Here is a 24,798-nt window from a genome sequence, read left to right on the forward strand (position 1 = left end):
TTAAATTGAATTGAATTCTGAGAGAGACACAGAGAGAGAGAGAGAGAGAGAGAGGGAGAGAGAGAGAGAGAGAGAGAGAGAGAGAAAGACAGAGAGACAGAGAGACAGAAGGAGAGAGAGACAGAAGGAGAAAGACAGAGAGAGCATGAGACAGAGACAAGGAGAGAGAGAGAGAGAGAGAGACAGAGAGAGAGAGACAGAGACAAGGAGAGAGAGAGACAGAGACAAGGAGAGAGAGAGAGAGACAGAGACAAGGAGAGAGATAGAGATAGAGAGACAGAGAGAGAGATAGAGAGAGATAGAGAGAGACAGAGAGACAGAGACAAGGAGAGAGAGAGACAGAGACAAGGAGAGAGACAGAGAGACAGAGACAAGGAGAGAGAGAGACAGAGACAAGGAGAGAGAGAGAGAGAGACAAGGAGAGAGAGAGACAGAGACAAGGAGAGAGAGAGAGAGAGAGAGAGAGAGACAGAGACAGAGACAAGGAGAGAGAGAGAGAGAGAGAGAGAGAGAGAGACAGAGACAAGGAGAGAGAGAGAGAGAGAGAGAGACAGAGACAAGGAGAGAGAGAGAGAGAGAGAGAGACAGAGACAAGGAGAGAGAGAGAGAGAGAGACAGAGACAAGGAGAGAGAGAGAGAGAGAGAGAGAGAGAGAGAGAGAGAGAGAGAGAGACAGAGACAAGGAGAGAGAGAGAGACAGACTATTTCCACATGGTTACAACACTGTATACAGACATAATGACATGTGTATAATCCTTTGAACCTTGAGCGTAATGTTTACTGTTCATTAATTATTGATTATTTCACCTTTGTTTATGATCTATTTCACCTGCTTTAACAATGTAAACACATGTTTCCCATGGTAATAAAGCCCCTTGAATTGAAATGAGAGAGACATGAGCAGAGGACTAGGTGTAGGAGGTCGGGAGGGAGGGGTAAGGGTCACAAGGCTGCTGCAGAGGTGTAGGAGGTCGGGAGGGAGGGGTAAGTGGTCACAAGGCTGCTGCAGAGGGGTGGGAGGTTGAGGGAGAGGGAGGGAGGGGTAAGGGGTCACAAGGCTGCTGCAGAGGGGTGGGAGGTTGAGGGGGAGGGAGGGGGTCACAAGGCTGCTGCAGAGGGGTGGGAGGTTGAGGGGGAGGGAGGGCGAGGGAGGGGGGGTCACAAGGATGCTGCAGAGGGGTGGGAGGTTGAGGGGGAGGGAGGGCGAGGGAGGGGGGTCACAAGGATGCTGCAGAGGGGTAGGAGGCTGAGGGGGAGGGAGGGAGGGGTAAGGGGTCACAAGGATGCTGCAGAGGGGTGGGAGGTTGAGGGGGGAGGGAGGGCGAGGGAGGGGGGGTCACAAGGATGCTGCAGAGGGGTGGGAGGTTTGAGGGAGAGGGAGGGAGGGGTAAGGGGTCACAAGGCTGCTGCAGAGGGGTGGGAGGTTGAGGGGGAGGGAGGGGGTCACAAGGCTGCTGCAGAGGGGTGGGAGGGAGGGGGGGGTCACAAGGATGCTGCAGAGGGGTAGGAGGCTGAGGGGGAGGGAGGGAGGGGGGGTCACAAGGATGCTGCAGAGGGGTGGGAGGTTGAGGGGGAGGGAGGGGGGGTCACAAGGATGCTGCAGAGGGGTGGGAGGTTGATGGGGGAGGGAGGGGGTGTAGACATGCCCCAGTGATCACCACTAACACTCCTCCCTGGTTTACAACCTCCTCCAGTGCCCTTATGAACCCTAATCAATAGCATACAGGGGGTGGACACCATGGGACACTGCAGGGCAGAGAGCACACACACACACACACACACACACACACACACACACACACACACACACACACACACACAGAGGGGTGGGAGGTTGAGGGGGAGGGAGGGGGTCACAAGGCTGCTGCAGAGGGGTGGGAGGTTGAGGGGGAGGGAGGGTGAGGGGGGGGTCACAAGGATGCTGCAGAGGGGTGGGAGGTTGAGGTGGAGGGAGGGCGAGGGAGGGGGGGTCACAAGGATGCTGCAGAGGGTAGGAGGTTGAGGGGGAGGGAGGGAGGAAGGGGTAAGGGGTCACAAGGATGCTGCAGAGGGGTGGGAGGTTGAGGGGGAGGGAGGGCGAGGGAGGGGGGGGTCACAAGGATGCTGCAGAGGGGTGGGAGGTTGAGGGAGAGGGAGGGAGGGGTAAGGGGTCACAAGGCTGCTGCAGAGGGGTGGGAGGTTGAGGGGGAGGGAGGGGGTCACAAGGCTGCTGCAGAGGGGTGGGAGGGAGGGGGGGTCACAAGGATGAGGCAGAGGGGTGGGAGGTTGAGGGGGAGGGAGGGCGAGGGAGGGGGGTCCACAAGGATGCTGCAGAGGGGTAGGAGGCTGAGGGGGAGGGAGGGAGGGGTAAGGGGTCACAAGGATGCTGCAGAGGGGTGGGAGGTTGAGGGGGAGGGAGGGCGAGGGAGGGGGGGGGGTCACAAGGATGCTGCAGAGGGGTGGGAGGTTGAGGGAGAGGGAGGGAGGGGTAAGGGGTCACAAGGCTGCTGCAGAGGGGTGGGAGGTTGAGGGGGAGGGAGGGGGTCACAAGGCTGCTGCAGAGGGGTGGGAGGTTGAGGGGGAGGGAGGGCGAGGGAGGGGGGGTCACAAGGATGCTGCAGAGGGGTAGGAGGCTAAGGGGGAGGGAGGGAGGGGTAAGGGGTCACAAGGATGCTGCAGAGGGGTGGGAGGTTGAGGGAGAGGGAGGGGAGGGAGGGGTAAGGGGTCACAAGGCTGCTGCAGAGGGGTGGGAGGGAGGGGGGGTCACAAGGATGCTGCAGAGGGGTAGGAGGCTGAGGGGGAGGGAGGGAGGGGGGGTCACAAGGATGCTGCAGAAGGGTGGGAGGTTGAGGGGGAGGGAGGGGGGGTCACAAGGATGCTGCAGAGGGGTGGGAGGTTGATGGGGGAGGGAGGGGGTGTAGACATGCCCCAGTGATCACCACTAACACTCCTCCCTGGTTTACAACCTCCTCCAGTGCCCTTATGAACCCTAATCAATAGCATACAGGGGGTGGACACCATGGGACACTGCAGGGCAGAGAGCACACACACACACACACACACACACACACACACAGGATCAGGTGGTTAACATGGCAGTCTGAGAACTCAGCGTTGTTCTGACGAACCTAAACACTAAAGGTGTCAAAACCAAACAGGCTGCATAACCCCCTCTCCTCCCTCCTCTTCCTCCCTCCCCCTCTCCTCCCCCTCTTCCTCCTCCTCCCCCCCCCCCCGTTCCCTCCTCTTCCTCCTCCCCCCCCCGTTCCCGCCTTCCTCCCTCCTCTTCCTCCCTCCCCCTCTCCTCCCTCCTCTTCCTCCCTCCCTCCTCTTCCTCCTCCCCCCCGTTCCCTCCTCTTCCTCCTCCCCCCCGTTCCCTCTCTCCTCCCTCCCCCTCTTCCTCTCCTCCCTCCTCTTCTTCCTCCCCCTCCTTCTTCTTCCCCCTTCCTCCTCCCCCTCCTTCATTACCCCTCCCGCCTCCCCTCCCCCCCTTCCCCCTGTAATACTGTGACAACTCTCCAGCCATCCATTTTAACCTCCAGGTTTGACAGGATGTGATCAGACCAGTCCTCTGCTTGTGGTGTTGGTGTAGTAATGAAGATGACATTTAAACATGGACTGAATGAGTGTGTTTCCCCCAGTCGGTCTGTCCTCTGGTCGGTGGGCTAAAGTAAACACAGTGATGCCAAAACAGACTGTCTGGTGAAAATATTTACACTGAGCTCCTAACACACACACACACACACACACACCACTGAGCCGCCGTGGCCCAGCTTGGTGGGAACTGGTAAACAGAATGTGGAGGAATAATAAATACCTCATCAAGGTTGTGAATTATCGAAACAGGGCAACAATAAGAAAGAGATTATAGTCTGATTATCTCTTCATCTGTACCCGTTCCGTCACCTCAAAACGCTGCGATGTTTACGGACAGACATTTAGGGGGGGGGGGCTCCTAGGGGGGGGGCTCCTAGGGGGGGCTCCTAGGGGGGGGGCTCCTAGGGGGGGGGCTCCTAGGGGGGGTGGGCTCCTAGGGGGGGGCTCCTAGGGGGGGCTCCTAGGGCGGGGCTCCTAGGGGGGGGGGCTCCTAGGGGGGGGCTCCTAGGGGGGGGGCTCCTAGGGGGGGGCTCCTAGGGGGGGGCTCCTAGGGGGGGGGGCTCCTAGGGGGTGCTCCTAGGGGGGGGCTCCTAGGGGGGGGCTCCTAGGGGGGGGCTCCTAGGGGGGGCTCCTAGGGGGGGGCTCCTAGGGCGGGGCTCCTAGGGGGGGTGGGCTCCTAGGGGGGGGGCTCCTAGGGGGGGGGGGCTCCTGGGGGGGGGGGCTCCTAGGGGGGGGGGGCTCCTAGGGGGGGGGGGCTCCTGGGGGGGGGGGCTCCTAGGGGGGGGGGCTCCTAGGGGGGGGGGGGGGCTCCTAGGGGGGTCTGGGGGACAGACATTTAAATACAGATAAAACACCACGGGTCCTGACACAGTGACAATCAGTTTAGGGGGGGGGGGGCTCCTGGGGGATGGGCTCTAGGGGGGGGGGTTCCTGGGGGATGGGCTCTAGGGGGGAGGGTATAGGTGTGGGGGAGGGGCTCCTGGGGGGGGGGTCTAGGGGCCTCCTGGGTATGGGTGGGGAGAGGGGGTCCTGGAGAGAGTCTAGGTGGGGGGGCTCCTGGGGAGAGATCCTGGGGAGGGATCCTGGGGAGGGTCTGGGGAGGGTCTGGGGAAGGTAGGAGGTAAAGGGCTTGGCGGTGGAATGTTCTGTCTGGCCTCCAGGCGTGTGAACTCAGCTGTTGCCCTGAGGACATGACGGCCGGCAGAGAGCAGAGAAGCCCTGCCAGATTGAGTGACAGGAGAGGGGGACCCCCTACCCAGAAAGTAAGTAGGGACGGAGGGTTAGGGCACAGGAAAGCCAAGCATGACCTCTCACCCCCCCTCTACCCCTGTAGACGTCTGGCTCTAGTGGTCCTGCGTCGAGGTCTTGTCTGAGGGGGGAACCAATGATTGGAGAAACTAAGACCAAAGTCATCCATCACGTGACACCGTTCATTCCTATGTGAAGACACAATAGCTGGCTCAGACGGCGTCTCATAGAAACAGCGCCGCCTCCTCTCCACGATGCCACCTTTCCAACAAGTCAGTTTGTCAAATTTTTGCCCTGCTAGAGCTGCCCCGGTCAACTGTAAGTGCTGTTATTGTGAAGTGGAAACGTCTAGGAGCAACAACGGCTCAGCCGTGAAGTGGTAGGCAACACAAGCTCACAGAACGGGGCTTCCGGGTGCTGAATCATCTGTCCTCGGTTGTAACCCTCCACTACCGAGTTCCAAACTGCCTCTGGAAGCAACATCAGCACAAGAACTGTTCGTCGGGAGCTTCATGAAATGGGTTTCCATGGCTGAGCAGCCACACACAAGCCTCAGATCACCATGCGCAATGCCAAGCATCAGCTGGAGTGGTATAAAGCTCACCTCTTCTGGACTCTGGATCAGTGGAAACACGTTCTCTGGAGTGATGAATCACGCTTCACCATCTGGCAAGTCCGACGGACAAATCTGGGTTTGACAGATGCCAGGAAAACGCTACCTGCCCCAATGTATAGTGTCAACTGTAAAGTTTGGTGGAGGAGGAATAGTGGTCTGGGGCTGTTTTTCATGGTTCAGGCCCCTTAGTTCCAGTGAAGGGAAATCTTAACGCTATAGCACACAATAACATTCTAGATGATTCTGTGCTTCCAACGTTGTGGCAACGGTCTGGGGAAGGCCCTTTCCTGTTTCAGCAAGACAATCGAGCACCTTTGGGATGAATTGTGAATGCTGACTGCGAGCCAGGCCTAACCGCCCAACATCAGTGCCCGACCTCACTAATGCTCTTGTGGTTGAATGGAAGCAAGTCCCCACAGCAATGTTCCAACACCCCCAGCCTCCACCCGTCCCCCCAGCCTCCACCCCCCTCACCTCCCACCACAGCCTCCACCCGCCCCCCCCAGCCTCTACCCCCCTCACCTCCCACCACAGCCTCCACCCGCCCCCCCAGCCTCCACCCCCCTCACCCCCCACCACCGTTTCCACCCGCCCCCCCCAGCCTTCACCCACCCCTCAGCCTCCACCCGCCCCCCCGAGCCTTCACCCACCCCCCAGCCTCCACCCCCCTCACCTCCCACCACAGCCTCCACCTGCCCCCCCCCAGCCTTCACCCACCCCCCAGCCTCCACCCGCCCCCCCCAGCTTCCACTCAACCACACATCCCACCACAGCATCCACACGCCCCCCCCCAGCCTCCACCCACCCCCCAGCGATTCTCTTCCACAGATTGGAGAGTGATTTTTCAATTTATAAACTAAACTGTCTCCATCCCAAGCCTCCACTCCCCTCTCTCTAAACTATAGACTGGAAGGGATGGGGGGGGGGGGGGGGGGGAGGCTGCTAGCTCTACTAAACTATAAACTGGAAGGGATGGGGGGGGGGCTGCTAGCTCTACTAAACTATAGACTGGAAGGGATGGGGGGGGGGGAGGCTGCTAGCTCTACTAAACTATAGACTGGAAGGGATGGGGAGGCTACTAGCTCTACTAAACTATAGACTGGAAGGGATGGGGGGGCTACTAGCTCTACAAAACTATAGACTGGAAGGGATGGGGGGGCTACTAGCTCTACTAAACTATAGACTGGAAGGGATGGGGGGGCTACTAGCTCTACTAAACTATAGACTGGAAGGGATGGGGGGGGGCTGCTAGCTCTACTAAACTATAGACTGGAAGGGATGGGGGGGGCTACTAGCTCTACTAAACTATAGACTGGAAGGGATGGGGGGGGGCTGCTAGCTCTACTAAACTATAGACTGGAAGGGATGGGGGGGGCTGCTAGCTCTACTAAACTATAGACTGGAAGGGATGGGGGGGCTGCTAGCTCTACTAAACTATAGACTGGAAAGGATGGGGGGGGGCTGCTAGCTCTACTAAACTATAGACTGGAAGGGATGGGGGGGGCTACTAGCTCTACTAAACTATAGACTGGAAGGGATGGGGGGGGGGCTGCTAGCTCTACTAAACTATAGACTGGAAGGGATGGGGGGGGCTGCTAGCTCTACTAAACTATAGACTGGAAGGGATGGGGGGCTGCTAGCTCTACTAAACTATAGACTGGAAAGGATGGGGGGGGCTGCTAGCTCTACTAAACTATAGACTGGAAGGGATGGGGGGGGCTGCTAGCTCTACTAAACTATAGACTGGAAGGGGTGGGGGGGGCTGAGGGGAGCTGGGTAGGATGGGGGGGCTGCTAGCTCTACTAAACTATAGACTGGAAGGGGTGGGGGGGCTGAGTGGAGCTGGAAGGGATGGGGGGGCTGAGTGGAGCTAGAAGGGATGAGTGGGGGCTGAGTGGAGCTAGAAGGGATGAGGGGGGGCTGAGTGGAGCTAGAAGGGATGAGGGGGGGGCTGAGTGGAGCTGGAAGGGATGAGGGGGGGCTGAGTGGAGCTGGAAGGGATGAGTGGGGGGCTGAGTGGAGCTAGAAGGGATGAGTGGGGGCTGAGTGGAGCTAGAAGGGATGAGGGGGGGAGGGGGAGGGAGGGAGGGAGGGAGGGAGGGAGGGAGGGAGGGAGGGAGGGAGGGGAGGGAGGGAGGGAGGGAGGGGGAGGGAGGGAGGGGAGGAGGGGGGAGGGAGGGGGGGGGGGGAGGGAGGGGAGGGAGGGAGGGAGGGAGGGAGGGGGGGGGAGGGAGGGAGGGAGGGAGGGAGGGAGGGAGGGAGGGAGGGAGGGAGGGAGGGAGGGAGGGAGGGAGGGAGGGAGGGAGGGGAGGGAGGGAGGTGGGGTGTCGGTGGAGCGAGGGACGAACGAACGCCCAAGCAGTGAGAAAATAATGGAGGGTAACCCGATAGGTCCTTATCGCAAACAGACTCCCCTCCACCCCCCCAGGTCTGACACGTTGAGGCCTTGTCCCCCATGTCACGACCCACGCAGAGAGAGACGTCCCTGGGGAGGCCCGGGGCAATCAGACCCCCCTCTACCACCACCACCATCAGACTATTCACCAGCCACTGTGCTGCAGAGTAGTGAGAAGTGGCAGCAAGGAAACACAATCACACAGAGAGAGAGAGAGAGAGAGACAGAGACAGAGACAGAGACAGAGACAGAGAGACAGAGAAGAGACAGAGGAGAGAGAGAGAGAGAGGAGATAGAGAGAGAGAGAGAGAGACAGAGAGAGAGAGAGAGAGAGAGAGAGAGACGACAGAGAGAAAGACAAGAGAGAGAGAGAGACAGAGAGAGAGAGAGAGAGACAGAGAGAGAGACAGAGAGAGACAGAAGAGAGAGAGACCAGAGAGGAGAGAGAGAGAGAGAAACAGAGAGACAGACAGAGAGACAGACAGAGAGAAAGACAGAGAGAAAGACAGAGAGAGAGAGAAAGACAGAGAGAGAGAGAAAGAGAAGAGAAAGACAAGAGAGAGAAGAGAGAGAGAGGGGAGCGAGAGAGAGAGAGGGGAGCGAGAGAGAGAGGGGGAGCGAGAGAGAGAGAGAGAGGAGCGAGAGAGAGAGAGAGAGAGAGAGAGAGAGAGAGAGACAGAGAGACAGAGAGAGACAGAGAGAGACCAGGACCAAGGCGGTGTACATTACCATTCACTAAACAAAGCACGGAAGCCAAGTTGCCACTACTGACTGGGTGTTTGTGATGTGTTTCAGATTGCACTGTCTACCACTGGTCTGCAACAGGGGCAGTAACACTACTGGTCTTACAACAGGGGCAGTAACACTACTGACTGTCTACCACTGGTCTGCAACAGGGCAGTAACACTACTGGTCTACAACAGGGGCAGTAACACTACTGACTGTCTACCGCTGGTCTACAACAGGAGCAGTAACACTACTGACTGTCTACCGCTGGTCTACAACAGGGGACAGTAACACTACTGACTGTCTACCGCTGGTCTACAACAGGGCAGTAACACTACTGACTGTCTACCGCTGGTCTACAACAGGGGGCAGTAACACTACTGACTGTCTACCGCTGGTCTACAACAGGGGCAGTAACACTACTGACTGTCTACCCGCTGGTCTACAACAGGGGCAGTAACACTACTGGTCTACAACAGGAGCAGTAACACTACTGACTGTCTACCGCTGGTCTACAACAGGGGCAGTAACACTACTGACTGTCTACCGATGGTCTACAACAGGGGCAGTAACACTACTGACTGTCTGCCGCTGGTCTACAACAGGAGCAGTAACACTACTGGTCTACAACAGGAGCAGTAACACTACTGACTGTCTGCCGCTGGTCTACAACAGGAGCAGTAACACTACTGGTCTACAACAGGAGCAGTAACACTACTGACTGTCTACCACTGGTCTACAACAGGAGCAGTAACACTACTGACTGTCTACGCTGGTCTACAACAGGGGCAGTACACTACTGACTGTCTACCACTGGTCTAAACAGGAGCAGTAACACTACTGACTGTCTGCCGCTGGTCTACAACAGGGGCAGTAACACTACTGACTGTCTACCACTGGTCTACAACAAGGGGCAGTAACACTACTGACTGTCTGCCGCTGGTTCTACAACAGGGGCAGTAACACTACTGACTGTCTACCACTGGTCTACAACAGGGGGCAGTAACACTACTGACTGTCTGCCGCTGGTCTACAACAGGAGCAGTAACACTACTGGTCTACAACAGGAGCAGTAACACTACTGACTGTCTGCCGCTGGTCTACAACAGGAGCAGTAACACTACTGGTCTACAACAGGGGCAGTAACACTACTGACTGTCTGCCACTGGTCTAAAACAGGAGCAGTAACACTACTGACTTGTCTGCCCACTGGTCTACCGCAGGGGCAGCAGTAACACTACTGACTGTCTGCCACTGGTCTACAACAGGAGCAGTAACACTACTGATGTCTGCCACTGGTCTACAACAGGAGCAGTAACACTACTGACTGTCTGCCACTGGTCTACAACAGGAGCAGTAACACTACTGACTGTCTACCGCTGGTCTACAACAGGAGCAGTAACACTACTGACTGTCTGCCACTGGTCTACAACAGGAGCAGTAACACTACTGACTGTCTGCCACTGGTCTACAACAGGAGCAGTAACACTACTGACTGTCTGCCGCTGGTCTACAAACAGGGGCAGTAACACTACTGACTAGCTACCACTGGTCTACAACAGGAGCAGTAACACTACTGACTGTCTACCACTGGTCTAAAACAGGAGCAGTAACACTACTGTCTACAACAGGAGCAGTAACACTACTGGTCTACAACAGGGAGCAGTAATTCCAAAACTACTGTCTTATACACAGTGTAAGGGGATAAAGAATATGTACATAAGGATATATGAATGAGTGATGGTACAGAGCAACATAGGCAAGATACAGTAGATGATATCGAGTACAGTATATACGTATGCATATGAGATGAATAATGTAGGGTAAGTAACATTATATAAGGTAGCATTGTTTAAAGTGGCTAGTGATATATTTACATCATTTCATTTCCCATCAATTCCCATGATTAAAGTGGCTGGAGTAGAGTCAGTGTCATTGACAGTGTCTACTGACTGTCTACCACTGGTCTACAACAGCCGCAGTAACACTACTGACTAGCTACCACTGGTCTACAAACAGGGGCAGTAACACCACTGGTATAGAACAGGGGCAGTAACACCACTGGTATAGAACAGGGGCAGTAACACCACTGGTCTACAACAGGGGCAGTAACACCACTGGTATAGAACAGGGGCAGTAACACCACTGGTACAGAACTGGGGCAGTAACACCACTGGTATAGAACAGGGGCAGTAACACCACTGGTATAGAACAGGGGCAGTAACACCACTGATTAGCGATTAGCATTAGCCGCTAACAGGATTTAGGTCCCAACTTGTTAAGAAAAGACAAGCTAGCTGTTTGCAGATGTAAGAAACACAAACTAAGTGTCACTACAGAACACTAGTGGATCTATATTAAGATGCAAGTGAAAACAGCATCATAGTCATCAACGTTGACCATGCAGACTGACAGGTGTCTCCATGTGCTGCGTTGACCATGCTCTCTCTCCCTCTCCCTCCCTCTCTCTCTCTCTCTCTCCTTCTCCCTCCCCCTCTCTCTCCCTCTCCCTCCCCCCCTTCTCCCTCCCTCTCTCTCTCCCCTCTCCTCCTCTCTCTCTCCCCCCTTCTCCCTCCTCTCTCTCTCCCCCCTTCTCCCTCCTCTCTCTCTCCCCCCTTCTCCCTCCCTCTCTCTCTCTCTCCCTCTCCCTCCTCTCTCTCCCCCCTTCTCCCTCCCTCTCTCTCTCGCTCTCTCCCTCCTCTCTCTCCCCCCTTCTCCCTCCCTCTCCCCCTCTCGCTCTCTCTCCCTTGTTCAACCCCTTCTGTCTCTCTCTCCCTCCTTCTCCATCCACCCCTGCTGTCTCTCCCCTCTCCTCTGAGATTGCATTCCCTACAGGACAGGATATCTGTAGCATGAACAATGGCTGTGTAGTGGTAATGAAATATTACCGTTCTGAAAAGTACAAGGCGCGCAGGATTAAGTCTCAGAAATGTACTGCTGGATTCCTCAGCCCCCATCTGTCTAACTGGGAGAAACACTAAACCTGCAGTCAGTCTACTGGTTCCTCAGCCCCCATCTGTCTAACTGGGAGAAACACTAAACCTGCAGTCAGTCTACTGGTTCCTCAGCCCCCATCTGTCTAACTGGGAGAAACACTAAACCTCCAGTCAGTCTACTGGTTCCTCAGCCCCCATCTGTCTAACTGGGAGAAACACTAAACCTCCAGTCAGTCTACTGGTTCCTCAGCCCCCATCTGTCTAACTGGGAGAAACACTAAACCTCCAGTCAGTCTACTGGTTCCTCAGCCCCCATCTGTCTAACTGGGAGAAACACTAAACCTCCAGTCAGTCTACTGGTTCCTCAGCCCCCATCTGTCTAACTGAGAGAAACACTAAACCTGCAGTCAGTCTACTGGTTCCTCAGCCCCCATCTGTCTAACTGGGAGAAACACTAAACCTGCAGTCAGTCTACTGTATTGGTTCCTCAGCCCCCATCTGTCTAACTGGGAGAAACACTAAACCTCCAGTCAGTCTACTGGTTCCTCAGCCCCCATCTGTCTAACTGGGAGAAACACTAAACCTCCAGTCAGTCTACTGGTTCCTCAGCCCCCATCTGTCTAACTGGGAGAAACACTAAACCTCCAGTCAGTCTACTGGTTCCTCAGCCCCCATCTGTCTAACTGGGAGAAACACTAAACCTGCAGTCAGTCTACTGGTTCCTCAGCCCCCATCTGTCTAACTGGGAGAAACACTAAACCTCCAGTCAGTCTACTGGTTCCTCAGCCCCCATCTGTCTAACTGGGAGAAACACTAAACCTGCAGTCAGTCTACTGGTTCCTCAGCCCCCATCTGTCTAACTGGGAGAAACACTAAACCTGCAGTCAGTCTACTGGTTCCTCAGCCCCCATCTGTCTAACTGGGAGAAACACTAAACCTGCAGTCAGTCTACTGGTTCCTCAGCCCCCATCTGTCTAACTGGGAGAAACACTAAACCTGCAGTCAGTCTACTGTACTGGTTCCTCAGCCCCCATCTGTCTAACTGGGAGAAACACTAAACCTCCAGTCAGTCTACTGGTTCCTCAGCCCCCATCTGTCTAACTGGGAGAAACACTAAACCTGCAGTCAGTCTACTGGTTCCTCAGCCCCCATCTGTCTAACTGGGAGAAACACTAAACCTGCAGTCAGTCTACTGTACTGGTTCCTCAGCCCCCATCTGTCTAACTGGGAGAAACACTAAACCTCCAGTCAGTCTACTGGTTCCTCAGCCCCCATCTGTCTAACTGGGAGAAACACTAAACCTGCAGTCAGTCTACTGGTTCCTCAGCCCCCATCTGTCTAACTGGGAGAAACACTAAACCTGCAGTCAGTCTACTGGTTCCTCAGCCCCCATCTGTCTAACTGGGAGAAACACTAAACCTGCAGTCAGTCTACTGGTTCCTCAGCCCCCATCTGTCTAACTGGGAGAAACACTAAACCTCCAGTCAGTCTACTGGTTCCTCAGCCCCCATCTGTCTAACTGGGAGAAACACTAACCTGCAGTCAGTCTACTGGTTCCACAGACCCCATCTGTCTAACTGGGAGAAACACTAAACCGCCAGTCAGTCTACCGGTTCCTCAGCCCCCATCTGTCTAACTGGGAGAAACACTAAACCTGCAGTCAGTCTACTGGTTCCTCAGCCCCCATCTGTCTAACTGGGAGAAACACTAAACCTCCAGTCAGTCTACTGGTTCCCCAGTCTAACTGGGAGAAACACTAAACCTCCAGTCAGTCTACTGGTTCCTCAGCCCCCATCTGTCTAACTGGGAGATACACTAAACCTGCAGTCAGTCTACTGGTTCCTCAGCCCCCATCTGTCTAACTGGGAGAAACACTAAACCTGCAGTCAGTCTACTGGTTCCTCAGCCCCCATCTGTCTAACTGGGAGAAACACTAAACCTGCAGTCAGTCTACTGGTTCCCCAGTCTAACTGGGAGAAACACTAAACCTCCAGTCAGTCTACTGGTTCCTCAGCCCCCATCTGTCTAACTGGGAGAAACACTAAACCTCCAGTCAGTCTACTGGTTCCTCAGTCTAACTGGGAGAAACACTAAACCTCCAGTCAGTCAATGGCACCCTATTCCCTATATAGTACACTACTTTAGACCAGGACCCAATGGCACCCTATTCCCTATGTAGTGCACTACTTTAGACCAGGACCCAATGGCACCCTATTCCCTATATAGTGCACTACTTTAGACCAGGACCCAATGGCACCCTATTCCCTATGTAGTGCACTACTTTAGACCAGAGCCCTATAGAACCCTATTCCCTATGTAGTGCACTACTTTAGACCAGGACCCAATGGCACCCTATTCCCTATATAGTGCACTACTTTAGACCAGGACACAATGGCACCCTATTCCCTAAATAGTGCACTACTTTAGACCAGGGCCCAATGGCACCCTATTCCCTATGTAGTGCACTACTTTAGACCAGGGCCCAATGGCACCCTATTCCCTATATAGTGCACTACTTTAGACCAGGGCCCAATGGCACCCTATTCCCTATATAGTGCACTACTTTAGACCGGGGACAGTAGTGAAATAGATAGGGGTAGTCTCCCAAATGAAGCCCTAGTCCCTGAAGACAACATACAGTACGGCATGGTGCAGGAGATAGAGACAGGCAGAATAACAGTACTGCATGGTGCAGGAGATAGAGACAGGCAGAATAACAGTACTGCATGGTGCAGGAGATAGAGACAGGCAGAATAACAGTACTACATGGTGCAGGAGCTAGAGACAGGCAGAATAACAGTACGGCATGGTGCAGGAGATAGAGACAGGCAGAATAACAGTACTGCATGGTGCAGGAGATAGAGACAGTATAATAGCGTGTCTGGATACCAGGACTCAGTCCTACTGCAGCGTAGCTACTGAAGACCAAGGACAACACCTGATCACCGTCTATCTTCAGCAACTAAACCTTTCAAACAACAACATCTCATTTTTTCAACTTTAACTGAAATAAATCAAAAGTGACGATTTTTTCAATTCAATCTATTAAAAAAAAGCTACTATAATTATTCGATTAAACTTGTTTTTTTTGTTTATTTTTTAAAATTCCGAGCTCAATGTGTTTAGTGAAACCCACAGCAGCTCAGCGCAGTAAGAGACTCAAGGCAACACGTAGTGTATACGGTGTTCACCAGACCGATAAACACCGCGGGCCTAACTTCAAAACACCCGCCGCCTAGTAAAAACGCACCACTCCATCTCGACTTGGGAGATTCAAACCAAATCATCTGGATCTTAACTCTTTTTTTTTTAAATACCCACATACCTAGAAAATTAGCTCAGCCACTACAAAGCAACCAGGCTGAACAGATTTTAATGTTATCAATTCTAAAAGTGGAAACTGTTTACAAGGCCCTTGCGATACCAAAAGTGTTGCTGAAGCAGACCGTTCTAGCCTTGAAAGGACTCTGTTCACTTTCCAAACATGTGCCGCGATTCAGGAGCCCAGAAATGAAACAGGTTCATTAAAGGGAAGCTTCCAAGCTTCCAAGGTTCCAAGCTTCCAAGCTTCCAAGGTTCCAAGCTTCCAAGGTCACTGCCAGAAAACGGCATAATCACTGAAATATTTCCCTCTGAAAACAGAGAGAGGCATCACACAACGACCCGAGCCTGGCGGGGATGACATCATAGAGAGGGATACCCCTGCCAACAGAACCCTCCACGGTGCCCAAGTCAAACGGGCTATGTTTAATATCAGCACACGACATGGCCAGAATAACAGGACAGAACTAACAGGAAGGGGGGGGGGGGGGGGGGGGGGAACAAGTGAGAGAGAGAGAGAGGGAGAACGAGAACGAGAGAGAGAACGAGAACGAGAACGAGAGAGAACGAGAGAGAGAGAGAACGAGAACGAGAGAGAGAACGAGAACGAGAGAGAGAACGAGAGAGAGAGAACGAGAGAGAGAGAGAGAACGAGAGAGAGAGAGACACAGACAGACAGAGAGAGAGAGAGAGAGAGAGACAGAGAGAGAGACAGAGAGAACTGAAGCACTTCTCCACCATACAGATACTATCTATAGAAGGGGCCTCTAACCCTTCAACTTAGACTGGTACAATACCATTAGACCCCCATGGGAACCATATGTTAACATTACCATTAGACCCCCATGGGAACCATATGTTAACATTACCATTAGACCCCCATGGGAACCATATGTTAACATTACCATTAGACCCCCATGGGAACCATATGTTAACATTACCATTAAACCCCCATGGGAACCATATGTTAACATTACCATTAGACCCCCATGGGAACCATATGTTAACATTACCATTAGACCCCCATGGAACCATATGTTAACATTACCATTAGACCCCCATGGGAACCATATGTTAACATTACCATTAGACCCCCATGGGAACCATATGTTAACATTACCATTAGACCCCCATGGGAACCATATGTTAACATTACCATTAGACCCCCATGGGAACCATATGTTAACATTACCATTAGACCCCCATGGGAACCATATGTTAACATTACCATTAGACCCCCATGGGAACCATATGTTAACATTACCATTAGGCCCCCATGGGAACCATATGTTAACATTGCCAAAGCAAGTGAAGTAGATAATATAATATATCTCTATTTTCCTGCCTGTCTGACTGACTGGGACGTCTTGAAAGCCTCCAACAGTCCTTTACTGACTGACTAACAGTCTACAACAGTCATTTACTGACTCACTGAAAGCCTCCAACAGTCCTTTACTGACTGACTGACAGTCTACAACAGTCCTTTACTGACTGACTAAAAGCCTCCAACAGTCCTTTACTGACTGACTGAAAGCCTCCAACAGTCCTTTACTGACTGACTAAAAGCCTCCAACAGTCCTTTACTGACTGACTAAAAGCCTCCAACAGTCCTTTACTGACTGACTAAAAGCCTCCAACAGTCCTTTACTGACTGACTAAAAGCCTCCAACAGTCCTTTACTGACTGACTAAAAGCCTCCAACAGTCCTTTACTGACTGACTAAAAGCCTCCAACAGTCCTTTACTGACTGACTAAAAGCCTCCAACAGTCCGTTACTGACTGACTGACTAAAAGCCTGAGTGGTTTCCTTCCTCTCCGGCAACTGAGTTAGGAAGGACACCTGTATCTTGGTAGTGACTGGGTGTATTGATACACCATCCAAAGTGTAATTAATAACTTCACCATGCTCAAAGGGATATTCAATGTCTGCTTGTTTTATTTTTACCCATCTACCAATCGGTGCCCTTCTTTGCAAGGCATTGAAAAACCTCCTTATGGGGTATTGTGATGTCGTTATGGGGTATTGTGATGTCATTATGGGGTATTGTGATGTCGTTATGGGGTATTGTGATGTCATTATGGGGTATTGTGATGTCATTATGGGGTATTGTGATGTCATTATGGGGTATTGTGATGTCATTATGGGGTATTGTGATGTCATTATGGGGTATTGTGATGTCAATATGGGTTATTGTAGTACAGTGGTAGTAGTACAGTGGTAGTAGTACAGTGGTAGTAATACAGTGGTAGTAGTACAGTGGTAGTAGTACAGTGGTAGTAGTACAGTGGTAGTAGTACAGTGGTAGTAGTACAGTGGTAGTAATACAGTGGTAGTAGTACAGTGGTAGTAGTACAGTGGTAGTAATACAGTGGTAGTAGTACAGTGGTAGTAGTACAGTGGTAGTAGTACAGTGGTAGTAATACAGTGGTAGTAGTACAGTGGTAGTAGTACAGTGGTAGTAGTACAGTGGTAGTAGTACAGTGGTAGTAGTAGTACAGTGTTAGTAGTACAGTGGTAGTAGTACAGTGGTAGTAGTACAGTGGTAGTAGTACAGTAGTAGTAGTAGTACAGTGGTAGTACTACAGTGGTAGTAGTACTACAGTGGTAGTAGTACAGTGGTAGTAGTACAGTGGTAGTAGTACAGTGGTAGTAGTACAGTGGTAGTAGTACAGTGGTAGTAGTACAGTGGTCTACTCTGTTAGTAAACCGTATGTTACTGACAGCTACTGTCCCAATGTGGAGCGGTAGAGAACAGAGGGAGGTAGAGAACAGAGGGAGGTAGAGAACAGAGGGAGGTAGAGAACAGAGGGAGGTAGAGGAACAGAGGGAGGTAGAGGACAGAGGGAGGTAGAGAACAGAGGGAGGTAGAGAACAGAGGGAGGTAGAGAACAGAGGGAGGTAGAGAGAGGGGTTCACAGAGTTGAGACAGAGCGAGAGAGGACAAAGAGAGAGAGAGAGAGAAGAGAGAGAGAGACGAAAGAGAGAGGAGAGAGAGAGAGAGAGAGAGAGAGGAGAGAGAGAGAGAGAGAGAGAGAGACCAAGAGAGAGGAGAGAGAGAGACAAAGAGAGAGAGAGAGAGAGACAAAGAGAGAGAGAGAGAGAGACAAAGAGAGAGAGAGAGAGAGACAAAGAGAGAGAGAGAGAGAGAGAGAGAGAGAGAGAGAGAGAGAGAGAGAGAGAGAGAGAGACAGAGACAGACAGGGTAGACAGACAGGGGTAGACATACAGAAATGTGGATAGAGGTAGAGAAAGAGGGAGAGAGACAGAGGGATAAATAGTTCCTGAATTAGATCTGAGAGGCTCTGGTCCTTTAGATGTCTCCCTCAGCTAACCACAAGCCCAGCCTGAGCATGTGAAGCATTCTGCCTAGCTGGCACAGCCACAGCCACAGCCACAGCTACCACCCCATGCTAATAACTGCAATGTGTTAGCTACAATAAAGCACTCTGCACTGAGACACTCACACTATTTTTCACTTGCACACACACAATCCCTCTCTCTCCCTCTCTCTCTGCCTCCCTCCCTCTCTCTGCCTCCCCATCTCTCTCTGCCTCCCTCCACTTCTTCTCTCTTGCCCTCCCTCCATATTTTTTTCTTTCCTTTCTTCCTCCTCTGGCCTCCCTCGTCCCGCTCTCTGTTTGCTCCTCCTCCCCTCTCTCTCTGCCTCCCTCTCTCTCTGCCTCCCTCTCTCTCTGCCTCCCTCTGCCTCCCTCCATCGCTCTCTGCCTCCCTCTCCCTCCCCTCTCCCTCTCTCTCTGCCTCCCTCTGCCTCCCTCCATCGCTCTCTGCCTCCCTCTCTCTCTACCTCCCTCCCATCTCTCTCTGCCTCCCTCCATCTCTCTCTGCCTCCCTCCATCTCTCTCTGCCTCCCTCCATCTCTCCCTCCGCCTCTCTCTCTTCTGCCTCTCTCTCTCTGCCTCCCTCTCTCTGCCTCCCTCTCTCTGCCTCCCTCTCTTCTCCCTCTCTCTCTCTCTGGCCTCTCTCTCTCTCTCTCTGCCTCTCTCTCGCTCTCTCCCTCCGCCTCTCTCTCTCTCTCTCTCTCTCTCCTCCCTCCCTCCCTCCGCCCCTCCATCTCTTTCTCCGCCCCTCCCTCTCTCCCTACCTCCCTCTCTCCCTACCTCCCTCTCTCCCTACCTCCCTCTCTCCCTCCCTCTCTCCCTCCCTCTCTCCCTCCCTCCCTCTCTCCCCCTCCCTCTCTCCCTCCCTCCCTCTCTCTCCCCCTCCCTCTCTCCCTCCCTCCCTCTCTCCCTGCCTCCCTCTCTCTCCCCCTCCCTCTCCCCCTCCCTCTCTCCCTCAGCAGAAAAGGGAAAATCCCAACCACAGCCTTTAATGGGAAGCGTTCATTAATGTCTAATATTTGTGGTTAAGATCTAAGGATGTGTGATGGTCATCTGGCAGTTTGGAGTTTTCTCCTCACGTGGTTTTACACATTTTACTAAACTGCACAATAACATTCGTCAAACAAAGAGATATCTCTAATATACTGTAGTGATGTATCATATCTCTAATACACTGTAGTGATGTATCTCTAATACACTGTAGTGATGTATCTCTAATACACTGTAGTGATGTATCTCTAATACACTGTAGTGATGTATCTCTAATACACTGTAGTGATGTATCTCTAATACACTGTAGTGATGTATCATCTCTAATATACTGTAGTGATGTATCTCTAATACACTGTAGTGATGTATCATATCTCTAATATACTGTAGTGATGTATCTCTAATACACTGTAGTGATGTATCTCTAATACACTGTAGTGATGTATCATATCTCTAATATACTGTAGTGATGTATCATATCTCTAATACACTGTAGTGATGTATCTCTAATACACTGTAGTGATGTATCTCTAATACACTGTAGTGATGTATCTCTAATACACTGTAGTGATGTATCATATCTCTAATATACTGTAGTGATGTATCATATCTCTAATACACTGTAGTGATGTATCATATCTCTAATACACTGTAGTGATGTATCTCTAATACACTGTAGTGATGTATCCCTAATACACTGTAGTGATGTATCCCTAATACACTGTAGTGATGTATCCCTAATACACTGTAGTGATGTATCTCTAATACACTGTAGTGATGCATCTCTAATACACTGTAGTGATGTATCTCTAATACACTGTAGTGATGTATCTCTAATACACTGTAGTGATGTATCTCTAATACACTGTAGTGATGTATCATATCTCTAATACACTGTAGTGATGTATCTCTAATACACTGTAGTGATGTATCTCTAATACACTGTAGTGATGTATCATATCTCTAATACACTGTAGTGATGTATCTCTAATATACTGTGGTGATGTATCATATCTCTAATACACTGTAGTGATGTAGCATATCTCTAATACACTGTAGTGATGTATCATATCTCTAATACACTGTAGTGATGTATCATATCTCTAATACACTGTAGTGATGTATCTCTAATACACTGTAGTGATGTATCATATCTCTAATACACTGTAGTGATGTATCTCTAATACACTGTAGTGATGCATCTCTAATAGACTGTAGTGATGTATCTCTAATACACTGTAGTGATGTATCATATCTCTAATACACTGTAGTGATGTATCTCTAATATACTGTAGTGATGTATCTCTAATACACTGTAGTGATGTATCTCTAATACACTGTAGTGATGTATCTCTAATACACTGTAGTGATGTATCTCTAATACACTGTAGTGATGTATCTCTAATACACTGTAGTGATGTATCTCTAATACACTGTAGTGATGTATCTCTAATACACTGTAGTGATGTATCTCTAATAGACTGTAGTGATGCATCTCTAATACACTGTAGTGATGTATCCCTAATACACTGTAGTGATGTATCATATCTCTAATACACTGTAGTGATGTATCATATCTCTAATACACTGTAGTGATGTATCTCTAATACACTGTAGTGATGTATCATATCTCTAATACACTGTAGTGATGTATCATATCTCTAATACACTGTAGTGATGTATCTCTAATACACTGTAGTGATGTATCTCTAATACACTGTAGTGATGTATCTCTAATATACTGTAGTGGTATCTTCTCTAATACACTGTAGTGGTATCTTCTCTAATACACTGTAGTGATATATCATATCTCTAATACACTGTAGTGATGTATCTCTAATAGACTGTAGTGATGCATCTCTAATACACTGTAGTGATGTATCCCTAATACACTGTAGTGATGTATCATATCTCTAATACACTGTAGTGATGTATCATATCTCTAATACACTGTAGTGATGTATCTCTAATACACTGTAGTGATGTATCATATCTCTAATACACTGTAGTGATGTATCATATCTCTAATACACTGTAGTGATGTATCTCTAATACACTGTAGTGATGTATCTCTAATACACTGTAGTGATGTATCTCTAATATACTGTAGTGGTATCTTCTCTAATACACTGTAGTGGTATCTTCTCTAATACACTGTAGTGATATATCATATCTCTAATACACTGTAGTGATGTATCTCTAATACACTGTAGTGATGTATCTCTAATACACTGTAGTGATGTATCTCTAATACACTGTAGTGATGTATCTCTAATACACTGTAGTGATGTATCTCTAATACACTGTAGTGATGTATCTCTAATAGACTGTAGTGATGCATCTCTAATACACTGTAGTGATGTATCCCTAATACACTGTAGTGATGTATCATATCTCTAATACACTGTAGTGATGTATCATATCTCTAATACACTGTAGTGATGTATCTCTAATACACTGTAGTGATGTATCATATCTCTAATACACTGTAGTGATGTATCATATCTCTAATACACTGTAGTGATGTATCTCTAATACACTGTAGTGATATATCATATCTCTAATACACTGTAGTGATGTATCTCTAATACACTGTAGTGGTATCTTCTCTAATACACTGTAGTGATGTATCTCTAATACACTGTAGTGATATATCATATCTCTAATACACTGTAGTGATGTATCTCTAATACACTGTAGTGATATATCTCTAATACACTGTAGTGATATATCTCTAATACACTGTAGTGATGTATCATATCTCTAATACACTGTAGTGATGTATCTCCAATACACTGTAGTGATGTATCATATCTCTAATACACTGTAGTGATGTAGCATATCTCTAATACACTGTAGTGATGTATCATATCTCTAATACACTAGTGATGTATCTCTAATACACTGTAGTGATGTATCATATCTCTAATACACTGTAGTGATGTATCTCTAATATACTGTGGTGATGTATCATATCTCTAATACACTGTAGTGATGTAGCATATCTCTAATACACTGTAGTGATGTATCATATCTCTAATACACTGTAGTGATGTATCATATCTCTAATACACTGTAGTGATGTATCTCTAATATACTGTGGTGATGTATCTCTAATACACTGTAGTGATGTATCATATCTCTAATACACTGTAGTGATGTATCTCTAATACACTGTAGTGATGTATCTCTAATACACTGTAGTGATGTATCATATCTCTAATACACTGTAGTGATGTATCATATCTCTAATACACTGTAGTGATGTATCATATCTCTAATACACTGTAGTGATGTATCTCTAATACACTGTAGTGATGTATCATATCTCTAATACACTGTAGTGATGTAGCATATCTCTAATACACTGTAGTGATGTATCTCTAATACACTGTAGTGATGTATCATATCTCTAATACACTGTAGTGATGTATCATATCTCTAATACACTGTAGTGATGTATCATATCTCTAATACACTGTAGTGATGTATCATATCTCTAATACACTGTAGTGATGTATCTCTAATACACTGTAGTGATGTATCATATCTCTAATACACTGTAGTGATGTATCATATCTCTAATACACTGTAGTGATGTATCATATCTCTAATACACTGTAGTGATGTATCTCTAATACACTGTAGTGATGTATCATATCTCTAATACACTGTAGTGATGTAGCATATCTCTAATACACTGTAGTGATGTATCTCTAATACACTGTAGTGATGTATCTCTAATACACTGTAGTGATGCATCTCTAATACACTGTAGTGATGTATCATATCTCTAATATACTGTAGTGATGTATCTCTAATACACTGTAGTGATGTATCATATCTCTAATACACTGTAGTGATGTATCATATCTCTAATACACTGTAGTGATGTATCTCTAATACACTGTAGTGATGTATCCCTAATACACTGTAGTGATGTATCTCTAATACACTGTAGTGATGTATCATATTTCTAATACACTGTAGTGATGTATCATATCTCTAATATACTGTGGTGATGTATCTCTAATACACTGTAGTGATATATCTCTAATACACTGTTGTGATGTATCATATCTCTAATACACTGTAGTGATGTATCATATCTCTAATACACTGTAGTGATGTATCTCTAATACACTGTAGTGATGTATCATATCTCTAATACACTGTAGTGATGCATCTCTAATACACTGTAGTGATGTATCTCTAATACACTGTAGTGACGTATCTCTAATACACTGTAGTGATGTATCCCTAATACACTGTAGTGACGTATCCCTAATACACTGTAGTGATGTATCCCTAATACACTGTAGTGATGTATCCCTAATACACTGTAGTGATGTATCCCTAATACACTGTAGTGATGTATCTCTAATACACTGTAGTGATGTATCTCTAATACACTGTAGTGATGTATCCCTAATACACTGTAGTGATGTATCTCTAATACACTGTAGTGACGTATCTCTAATACACTGTAGTGATGTATCCCTAATACACTGTAGTGATGTATCTCTAATACACTGTAGTGATGTATCTCTAATACACTGTAGTGATGTATCCCTAATACACTGTAGTGACGTATCTCTAATACACTGTAGTGATGTATCCCTAATACACTGTAGTGACGTATCTCTAATACACTGTAGTGATGTATCTCTAATACACTGTAGTGATGTATCCCTAATCACTTCAAACTGAAGCTGGAAAGACTGCAAACTGCAAACCAGCTGCACTTCATTTCATGGAACCTTCTTTCAATTGAAGTTCTGATATATATGAATATAAATTAATATAAATGATCCCGATTCATGATTTCGACTGGCTAAGAAAAGCTGCCTGTCTCGCCCCGACTCCAGACATGTTCGTTACTATGGGACCGCTGGACATGATTTCGACTGGCTGAGAAAAGCTGCCTGTCTCGCCCCGACTCCAGACATGTTCGTTACTATGGGACCGCTGGACATGATTTCGACTGGCTGAGAAAAGCTGCCTGTCTCGCCCCGACTCCAGACATGTTCGTTACTATGGGACCGCTGGACATGATTTCGACTGGCTAAGAAAAGCTGCCTGTCTCGTCCCGACTCCAGACATGTTCGTTACTATGGGACCGCTGGACATGATTTCGACTGGCTGAGAAAAGCTGCCTGTCTCGTCCCGACTCCAGACATGTTCGTTACTATGGGACCGCTGGACATGATTTCGACTGGCTGAGAAAAGCTGCCTGTCTCGCCCCGACTCCAGACATGTTCGTTACTATGGGACCGCTGGACATGATTTCGACTGGCTGAGAAAAGCTGCCTGTCTCGCCCCGACTCCAGACATGTTCGTTACTATGGGACCGCTGGACATGATTTCGACTGGCTAAGAAAAGCTGCCTGTCTCGCCCCGACTCCAGACATGTTCGTTACTATGGGACCGCTGGACATGATTTCGACTGGCTGAGAAAAGCTGCCTGTCTCGCCCCGACTCCAGACATGTTCGTTACTATGGGACCGCTGGACATGATTTCGACTGGCTAAGAAAAGCTGCCTGTCTCGCCCCGACTCCAGACATGTTCGTTACTATGGACCGCTGGACATGATTTCGACTGGCTAAGAAAAGCTGCCTGTCTCGCCCCGACTCCAGACATGTTCGTTACT

At 49.4% G+C, this 24,798-nt stretch overlaps 1 protein-coding gene across 1 annotated transcript in view; it reads right to left on the bottom strand.

The window, feature by feature from the left end:
• LOC109888372 (vacuolar protein sorting-associated protein 13B-like) overlaps nt 1-24,798 on the bottom strand; it is a 300,473-nt gene that overhangs the window by 225,268 nt on the left and 50,407 nt on the right.

The sequence above is a fragment of the Oncorhynchus kisutch genome, unplaced genomic scaffold (genome assembly GCF_002021735.2).
Source record: "Oncorhynchus kisutch isolate 150728-3 unplaced genomic scaffold, Okis_V2 Okis02a-Okis13b_hom, whole genome shotgun sequence".
In the NCBI taxonomy this organism is placed as follows: domain Eukaryota; kingdom Metazoa; phylum Chordata; class Actinopteri; order Salmoniformes; family Salmonidae; genus Oncorhynchus; species Oncorhynchus kisutch.